Source organism: Nipponia nippon, unplaced genomic scaffold (assembly GCF_047370975.1).
Source record: "Nipponia nippon isolate SJK-2023a ecotype South Korea unplaced genomic scaffold, ASM4737097v1 scaffold_4, whole genome shotgun sequence".
Classification (NCBI taxonomy): domain Eukaryota; kingdom Metazoa; phylum Chordata; class Aves; order Pelecaniformes; family Threskiornithidae; genus Nipponia; species Nipponia nippon.
The window spans coordinates 65,312,450-65,321,589 of NW_028262358.1; the positions used below are offsets into that span (position 1 = coordinate 65,312,450).

General features: G+C 46.4%; 1 long non-coding RNA gene across 1 annotated transcript; it reads left to right on the top strand.

Moving 5' to 3' along the window:
* Nucleotides 1–4,320: 4,320 nt before the first annotated feature.
* Nucleotides 4,321–9,140, top strand: LOC148053355 (uncharacterized). The gene is made up of 3 exons (XR_015708075.1): nt 4,321–4,674; nt 5,815–5,889; nt 8,485–9,140. It is a non-coding gene; the product is annotated as an uncharacterized LOC148053355 (long non-coding RNA).

Genomic DNA, 9,140 nt, shown 5'->3' on the forward strand with positions numbered 1-9,140 from the left:
GCCAGAGTAAGGCAGAAGCGAGCCGGGCTGGCTGTTTTTGTCTCCCTGCAACCTAATTGCATGGAAATGTTTTGGGAACACACAGCTGCCATTACACATGGCACTGGCCCATATTTGAAAGCAGACAGAAACGCCTGTTTAACCAACCCCAGGATTTCTGTATGGCTGTGTGAAGATGTGCTTTTTCTAACCCCAACAGACAAACCCTTGGCAATTTATCCATCCACAGCAGCCATCTGTTTCAATAAGGATCATCTGCACCCAAGGACAGGTGGGACCCTAAATCTGCATGGCAAAGCTAATGTTTCCGCTTTGTCTCTTAAGACAGAGCTGCCAAGTGATACTTCTGCCATCATCAGCCTTTTAATGAGGAGCAGTGATTGTTGGAGGTGCTTTGGGAGCCCAGTTAACATCTGGACTTTTCTGCCCCCAAACCAGAACTGTTGCTCATCAGCAACATCAGCAGTTGCTGTCTTCTGCCTTCTGCCTGTGACCTGCTGCTTTCTCCACTTGTCCATGCTGCTCTCACCCCAGAAACACTCTCCCTCTGTCACCACTGTGTCGTCCAAAGTGCCGGGTGCTTGCCAGCCCTGTGGGCATGCTGGCAGCCCATCCACCCTTGTGCCCAAGGCTGGGAGGGAGACCAGGGGCTCCGAGCTACGCCTGACCCTCAGCATCTCTTGCTCAGCAGTTCGCCTCTTCAGGGAGAGGTTACTTATCTCACGTTGCTTTTGGGGGGGGTCTGTTTGTACTTTCCTTGCTTTGAATTTTCCCTGTCAACTTCCCACCAAGGCACTTCAGCAGCAGTGCCCTTTTCCCGCAGCTCATCCGGAAAAGACTGGGATTAAGGTGGTGAAATTGTGGCCCTGGTTTTCTTCAGCCTGCTAAGCCCACTGTTACTCAGGAGGGAGAGAGCAGTCGCTGGCTGCATGCAAATTTAATTGTGAGGCTTTTTAATGGATTTAAATGGGTTTAGCTATTCCAAAGCAGCTTTCATATGCGTGTCTCAGCTGCAGAGTGTTTAGACCTCCACGGAGAATTTGACTTCTCACAAACTAGCTTTGTTGGTTTGTTTATGCAAGGATCTAGGCATTTTGGGTGTTGAAGAAGCTTTAAAAGATTATTGGCTGCGAAGCCAAAGGACCTGGTTGTCAGCCCAGGGCAGAGGCAATAGCTGATCTGTCTGATAAGAAAGGTTTATTCAAAATTAAATTGGTCACACTTCAGGCTTACCACAAAAAGTGCTCTCCCTGATCATCTCATAAATCCAAAGGAAGGCCTGTGCTCCAGGATAAAGACTCTGCACAGAAATTAAGTACCTTTTACATGGAGGCAGAAAACAATTAGATCACAGCCTGCCCCAAGATCCTAAACAAATTCAGTCCCCTAAAGTTTTCAGCAATGACAAGAGCTGGACGGAAAATGCCCTTTTTGAATTGCAGCCACTGCTTAAGATGTGCATGTGCTGCCTAGCCCCTATAAATTGCTGTTTCACACCGTCTGCTCCATTTTCTTCCCCGGATAGCATCTCACTGGATTTCCCTGAGAGAATCATGTTATCTGTGTATAACTCTAATAGTTTTTTCGTATCGAGCTTATCGCTCACAGCCACATGGAGTCTGGCGGCTGCGCTGACCTTTGATACGTTTATTATTGCTCACCACCGTGGTAGCCCTATAAATTTACATAACGTTTTACAAACATAAATACATTGTTCCTGTGCCAAGGAAGGACCATATCAGTTTAAAAAATGCTGTGCCAGGAGAATAGTTGGATCAAGGTTAACGAGCTGTTCAAATATGACCAGAGACAAGCCACATGTCTAAGGATGTAGGTGACTTTATTGATCTCAGCCTGGCAGAGCTCAATCTAATGCCACTCTCACCTGGTATCACCAGAAATAAAAGCCAGTTCAACACCTGAAATGGCAATGTTGAAATGTTGAAGCAGCAGAGTATTCAACACCAGGCATTTTCCACCTCCGTTAATCCTTCCTGCGATAAAACCTGGCTTTGCATGAAGGAGGCCACACGGGAAGTGAAAGCAGCGTGATGCGGAGAAGCACCTTCCACAGCATTTGCAGCTGAGCATATTGGTTAAAAATTCTTGTGTTGCTTCAGTTCATCGGGACACCCGAACACACACCCATCGCTGCTACCCGCTCTCCTTGCGCCACCCCTGCTCTTGCAGCAGAATAGGTTTCTCCATCACCCACCCAGAGGCTGAGAGAGGGGCGGCTGGGGAAGAGGAAGGGGCTCAAAAGAAAACCTCTCCAATGTCTCCCAGTTGTATGTGGGAGATGCTGAAACCATGCGACTTAGCCTGAGACAGCCCACAGGGGTGGAAGAGCTGAATCTGTTTTGAACTTTGTTGTCTTTGGAACAATCTTGACGTAAAAAGCTGCTTGGAGCTGCTGGTGCCTGTTTGTTCTTCCTCTGTACCTTTTTCTGGAGCAGAACAATGAGCGCCCTGGTCTGAGACCTTTTCATCTTCTATCCGGAGTTCTAGCGTTTGCAGGGTTTTACCTCAGGTTTCAGAAGTGTGCAGTTTTTCTGTGAATGTTGAACAAACTGTAGTGCATATTTACCTACAAATTGCCATCAGATGGATGTTGATTACAGTAAATAAGAACTGAAGAGATTGTACAGAAGCAACTTGAAAGCAACAAAAATGAAGCTCATTTATGTTTTCTCAGCCTGCCTTCAGTAGCTTTGTTACATATACACTACATTTTTTAGCCTGATTGAAATTCAAATTACTTTCTATGTGGGAAAGTCTAGCGAGACCTAAGGATACCCTTCATCTGCAGATTTGGAAATCTTGTATTTAAAATGTGGTATTTAGGCAAAAGGCAGGTTGTCAAGCCAAGCAGAGACCTGAGCAAGTGAAGGGGAAGGACTTCACCAAAGGGAAACCTTCACCGCAGGGTCTGGGCAGAGTGAGACCCTTGCCCCCACCACATCTGTTCCTTCACAAAAATCTCTGTGTTAGTGCTGCTGGAATGGACTAGACAGGCACCACAGCAAGGAGGAGCAAGGGAAAGGCACAAGAAATGAGTCTCATGTTCAGCATGTGTAACTCAGCAGGCCTCCTGTCTGCAATTAGTCCTTTTATAGCATTGCCGCTCCAGCACAGCAGAGCCTGCCTATGAACTGAGAGCGTTTTTTCTCAGTTGCTTGCTGTGAAATTGCAGTGACATGGTATGAGGGAAGGAAAGGGCTGGTGTCACTGATGAAAATACCGAGATGCATCTTCCAAAGAGGGTGAAGTTTCATGTTTCCAAAGGAGAGGAGGCAAGAGATAAAAAAGGCAACGGCTCCCACCACCTGCTCCCACTTCAGCAGTGATGGATGTCTGGAGCAAGTGGATGCTCTTCGATATTTACAGTGCCGTACGTGAGAGAAGAGAAAGCCCACTGACGCTTTGCTCTGTGTCACACTCCCCGTTAGCACCCGGGGAAATGTGAAGCGCTCTCTGCCTGCTGAAGTGCAGGGATTGCGTTTGAAAAGCCACTCGCCCCTGAAGAGCGCTCGCGCAACGCGAGCTGAAGTCACTCCTTCAGAAAGCACTCCCTGTTGTCTGACATCGGGATGGTCTCTGCGTGCAGTGACCAGCCTTTTGGTTCCATCTTGAATGTTCATTTGCGAGCAGAGCACTTGAATCTTGCAGTGAAGGGTTAGGATTTGCAGTCCATATTTGTGTTTTCAGAACATGTTGGCTGTTCCTTCCAATACAGCACAAATAAAAGCTGTAACATCTGGCACTGTAGGCAAGGACTGAAAAAAAAATAATTTCCACAGGTACTTGTCCCGTTGTCTTCCTGCCTCTAGAAAACACTTCCAGCAGATGCAGAAGAAACGGCACAATTAGACAGTAATGGTGAGAGACTGGATATGTTTAATTCAATGCTTTCCCACTTGCAAAAAAAAGTTGTATTTTTTCCCCCTTTCGCCCTTTGATTTTAAATGATTGATGCAATAAATTAGCAGTAATTAGACTCCATAGGTTTGCATTCCTCCACAGCCTGTAATTAGCGACGCAGCCCACTGCACAAGCCGCCTGGCCCCCAGCGCTGTGTGAGATGGCTCTGCCGGGGCGCGCTGCAGCCTCTCCGCGCGGGCTGTGGCAGCCATGCCTTCCCCTCGGGAAGAGGGCACAGCGCAGCGGCTGCCCCTCCAGCGCCTGAATGGGCCTTTCTTTCTGCCAGAGTTTACAGTTGTGTCTCTTGTTCCCGGCCAGGGGACGGAGCTTTCTGGCTCCCACGGGCCCTGCTCTCCCTCCCTCCCTCCTCCTCCTCCTTCACAGCTGTCTGCAGCCACCTTGGCGAGGAGGGGAAATACTGAAAATGTGAGGAAATGTAAGACTGTAGCAGACACCCTTGAGCAACAAGGCCTCTAAAAGCTGCAGATGTGTCTTGACAAATGTTAATTCTCTTTACTGATAACTCCAATTTAAAGTGACAGTTTTTAAAACAGCTTTTGGATTTGATTTTCAAGGTGGCCTGAATGATATTTTTTCCCTTTGGGCCATGACGAAGGCGGGAGCAATCTGGTGAACACGAACTTCAATCCTGACTTAGACTTCAGAGCATGGTCACGGTAGAAATGAACCTGTTAACCAAGCTGGAGATGTGCGAGGTGCTTGCCTATAGATGTTTCTGCCACTCCTCTGAAGGTGAGTAGAAGGTCTTCATCTATAAGTATTAGGGATTTCTTTTTTTTTTTAAGATCACTTTCCTAGGCCATAGGTGCCCTGGGAACCTGCAGCTTGTGAAGAAATGGCTTTTGTGAACTCTCTTTCAGTAGGATCACTCCTCCCTCTTAGGTTTAGGGGAGAAGAGAGTGGAAGTCAAATCACCCCATAGGGAGGGCTCTACACAATATCCTGTTGCATTTTACATTTGCCAGTTTGGTATTTATTATTTTGCTACTTTCACACCTGGATTTTATCCTGTGATTATGACCTTTGTCCCATAGGTATGAAGATACTTTTCTCTATCTCGGTTGCAGTTGTGATTTCTTCCTTGCTGCTCCTCCTGTCAGTGTCCTCCTCCAACACACCTCAATGTTCCCAACATTTGTTCCCAACTCATGCTCAGAACATGCCCTTCTCCCTCAGGTGCTTCTGCTGTTTATGAACAACAAAGGTTACACTATCCAGCCTTAATAACGCTGCAAGTGTTAGGCAGCTGCTGGTGGGCCCTGTCACACCTAATACTAGCAAAATAGCAAGTACTGCAGCAAGGGCTTCCCTCCTGCCACCGCAGGAGGATGAAGTGATGCAGTGGCACGAGGGGCTTGCGCAGCCCTGCTGAAAGCCCCAGGCCCGCGGTGTGCTGAGGAACAGGGATAACGCAGCCAGACAGGTCTGTTCTGGGAAACGTAACCTTGGGTTCACGCTCCAGTGTTGCGTTGGCATAGTGCACTGAAAAAAGGCAGCAGAAATATCTAATGTAACAGCAAACTGATTCTGATCACGAGGAGGAGGAGCAAAGAGGGAGAAAGCTTTGCAAGGAAGGGCAATATGATAGGCAGAGGGACTCTTTAAGTCATAAATGTGACCCGTGTAGCCAAGATGTACGAGCAGTGACGATTTCAAGCCCGATGGACAGAGCTGTGCGGCAGTGCTTTCTTGTGCTGCATCAATGGACTCGCAAGGCATCAGCTGGAGTCAGCCAGGCGTAGCAAGCCCAGACCTCCCCTGGCTACAGCAGCCACCCTTTTATAAGAGATCTCTTTCCACAATTTTTGTTTAGGGGGTCAGCCATGTAATGCTGATAATGGCTTCATCTGAGTATTGCTTTGTGAATTTCAGTTTTCAGGCATTATGAAAAAAGATCCACCCACTCTGCAGGCTCCACATGAAAACTCCTAGCATGCTTTAAGAGAGGTATGTATTTGATGCAAATAAATGGTGTATTCAGAACTTAAGAGTTCCACCCAGCATTTGGTTTTGCAAATTATCATAATCATAGGTAACCCACATGAAATATTCCTGAGGTGTTATGACTGATGGGAAAGCTTTAATATCTCATAAGCCCAAGGTCAGAGCAGAGATCTGCAGCTTAGCTACAAGTTGTTGGAAAGTACGATTTGGAAATGCTCTCCAGTTCTTGAAAAGCTTACTAAGTGATCAGCAAGCTGTTTACTCATCCACAATTATCTAGGTAAGGATTTCAGAGTACATAATGCTTTTATGTGAGCATTGCTGTCCTACAGCATTGATCTTGTTACTGCTTTCAGGAAATACAGACGAGGCTTTTTCAGTCTAAAGGCATCAATGTTTTTCCTGCAAAATATAAGCTTTGAAGACCAAATTGTCTTCACAGTTAAATCCCAAAAGTCAAGTGAACACCATGATTACTGTATCTTTGCAACATACAGCATACAGCTGGAGTGTCCAGGAAAAAGACCTGGTCAGCAAATACCAGCCTGGGAGGGGGTCATGGCAGCAGGCTTCAGTATGGGACCCATCAAAGGGACCCATCTAACTGGGGTGGGGGGAGACAAGCCTGGGGTGCTGAGCAATGTCCCCAAACTCCTCAGGAGTCTGCAGGGTTCCAAGAGCAAGCTCAGCTGAATTTTTTCACTTGTGTAAACAAGTGCTTTGCCATCCAAATGTGGGGCCTTGGCCCCGTAGCACCCCTTCCTTTACATCCCACCCAGCCATGTGCACTCTGCCCAGGACAAGGAGAGGTATTCCTCCGCTCCCAAGGTGGGGCATCCCACCACACCCAACTGCCACAGGCTCCTCAGGGCTACCACCAAGGTGGCTTACTTTATAACAGGAGCCATTGAATTAGTAAGAGCAGGAATCCTGTCAGAGCAAACTCTTTTAATTGATATGTTTATGGCACTGTAGTGATGGCAGTAATGCAGAAATAATCTGACCGATCCTTGGGTAATTCAATCATCTGGAGCGCTTTAGAAAACTGGCCCAACTGATCTAATCATGCTGTGGGAGTAGGCTAATGAACCATCAGAGATCAGCTGGAAAAACAGCAACTGCATCTCTTTTTCCCACACTCCCACTGTCAAACAGAGATACTGGATGTGGCTCTTTGCTCCTGTTCCTGGCAGCCCCTCTCCACTTGCCAAGAGAGCCGGCATCTCTGCTCTGCCTGCTGGATAGATGGGACTCTGGCGTGTCTCTTCTCCAGGCTCTGAACCTTACACATCTTTCAGAGGTGTAAAAACTATGTATCTGGGAGAATGGACAGTGTGGGAGGAGGTTTCTAACAATAGGACTGCTCCTCGGAAGTTCTGAGCATTTTCTGTGCCTGTGGTGTCACCTGCTCACAGAAAGAGCTGGGCGCACTCCCGGCAAAATGCGTTTTGTTTCCACATTCAGGATAGAAACGACGTTAGTAAAAGATTACAAAAATCTGACTGCTGTGTATTTAGATTACATGATACCTGTAACAACCAAAAATGCTTTCCCTTGCTGGATATACAATCTTTATATTACTTGCATGTGCTATTCAACTCTACAATTGTGTAAATATTGGGCAAGCCTTGCATAGCTTTTCTAATGTGTAAAACAGACCAGGGGTGGGGGGGAATCCAAAGGAAAGCATTTGCACAGTGTTTCTGAAACTTATCGTGCTTGCAATATTTTCCTTCTGATGCCCAAAGCAATGGTTTGGTCTAACAGAGATATGCATATTCAAAGATCTGTCTCTCCTTTGATCTTGTTAAATATATCAATGAAATTGTTAAAAGCCTGATGGACTTTTACTGCCACTAGGATCTCTTCATTTTATCAGTCCTCACATTGGGTCCAGATTCCTATCATTATCAAAGAAATAGGCTGAATTAATGAATGTTGCAATAACACATTCTGGTTTAGATCTTTGCCATTAAAGCAAAAAAAAAAAAGTTTCAGTCCAGATAAGCGACTGAAGCAAAAATAAGACAGCATACTGAAGGATTGTGTTAATGGACAAATGTGTTTGCTTATTTTATGTTCATGTGCTAGACTGGTAGGACACAAGCCACCTCCAGGGTAGAAGCTGCAGAGCTGTGACTGAACAAATGAGCCACAAGACCAAATTTATTTACATGGTGTCCAGACTGGACCTGCCTCATGGTCAGCCAAGCTGGAGTGCTCAGAGTGGGCTGTGTCTGCAAGCACACACCTCTCCGCGTGCCCTTGTGGGTGGGATCCATTAGCTATAAAAGAATCTTACTATTTTTTTGGTATTTTTTGTTTTAAAAGAAAATCGGTTATAAATAGATTCCTTTACTAAATTAAAAATGCATTACAAACACTATACAATTCTTTGTTAAAGTCATGGTTTTAGAAACTAGCTCTGCTTGTTGGGTTTTTTTTTTTATATTCTTTCTTTCTTCATTTCTTCTACCCTTTCTTTCCCTTCCTTCCTTTCTTTCAAACTTTCTTCCTTCCCTCTTTCCTGCCTACTTTCTTTCCTTCCTTTCTCTCTTTGTTTTTTAATTCTTTCTTTTTTTTTTTTTTTCCAAACAGATTTTATTCGGACAAGATGGCTCTTTTTTATCCATTCCCCTGCCGCGCACTGTACTCGGCTGCCCAGGGAGGCTGTCTCCTGGGGGGGCAGCTCCATGGCCAAGCCAGAGAAGCCGTAGGTGCCTCCTATGGGGCCGCACCCTCAGCTTTGCTGTCGACATACCAGGTAGGGCCAGTGATACACCCCGAAGTGCGTCCCTTGAGGGAGAGTAACTCACACATTCAAGTTTGGTTTTGCAAGGCCCCAGTTTTGTCCTCAGGGGATTTTCCATGTCTTTTTCCTGAGCCATCTGAATGCCACCGACTGCAGCCAGGCTGCACTGCACCCTCTGGTTTGGTGACCTCGCCTTCCTCTGCATGCAACCAGCTCACACTTTCTTCTAATGAGATTTCCCCCCCCCCGCACTGTTCTCAAAACATACTTCCCATAGCAACCACTACATCAATAGCCACGGATATCAGCTCACACGGTGCTGCTGACTACGAGATCTCCCAGAGTGTTTTTCCTGCAGCTAAAATCCAGCAGACAGTTCTCACTAACAAATGTGTCTCGTGCCATTCGTAGCTGGCCTCTCCCCACAGACTGTCCCGCTGACATTTCGTGCATTCACCGCCGTTGTGCCACACCTAATTGTTGCAAATCAGCCGTATGACTG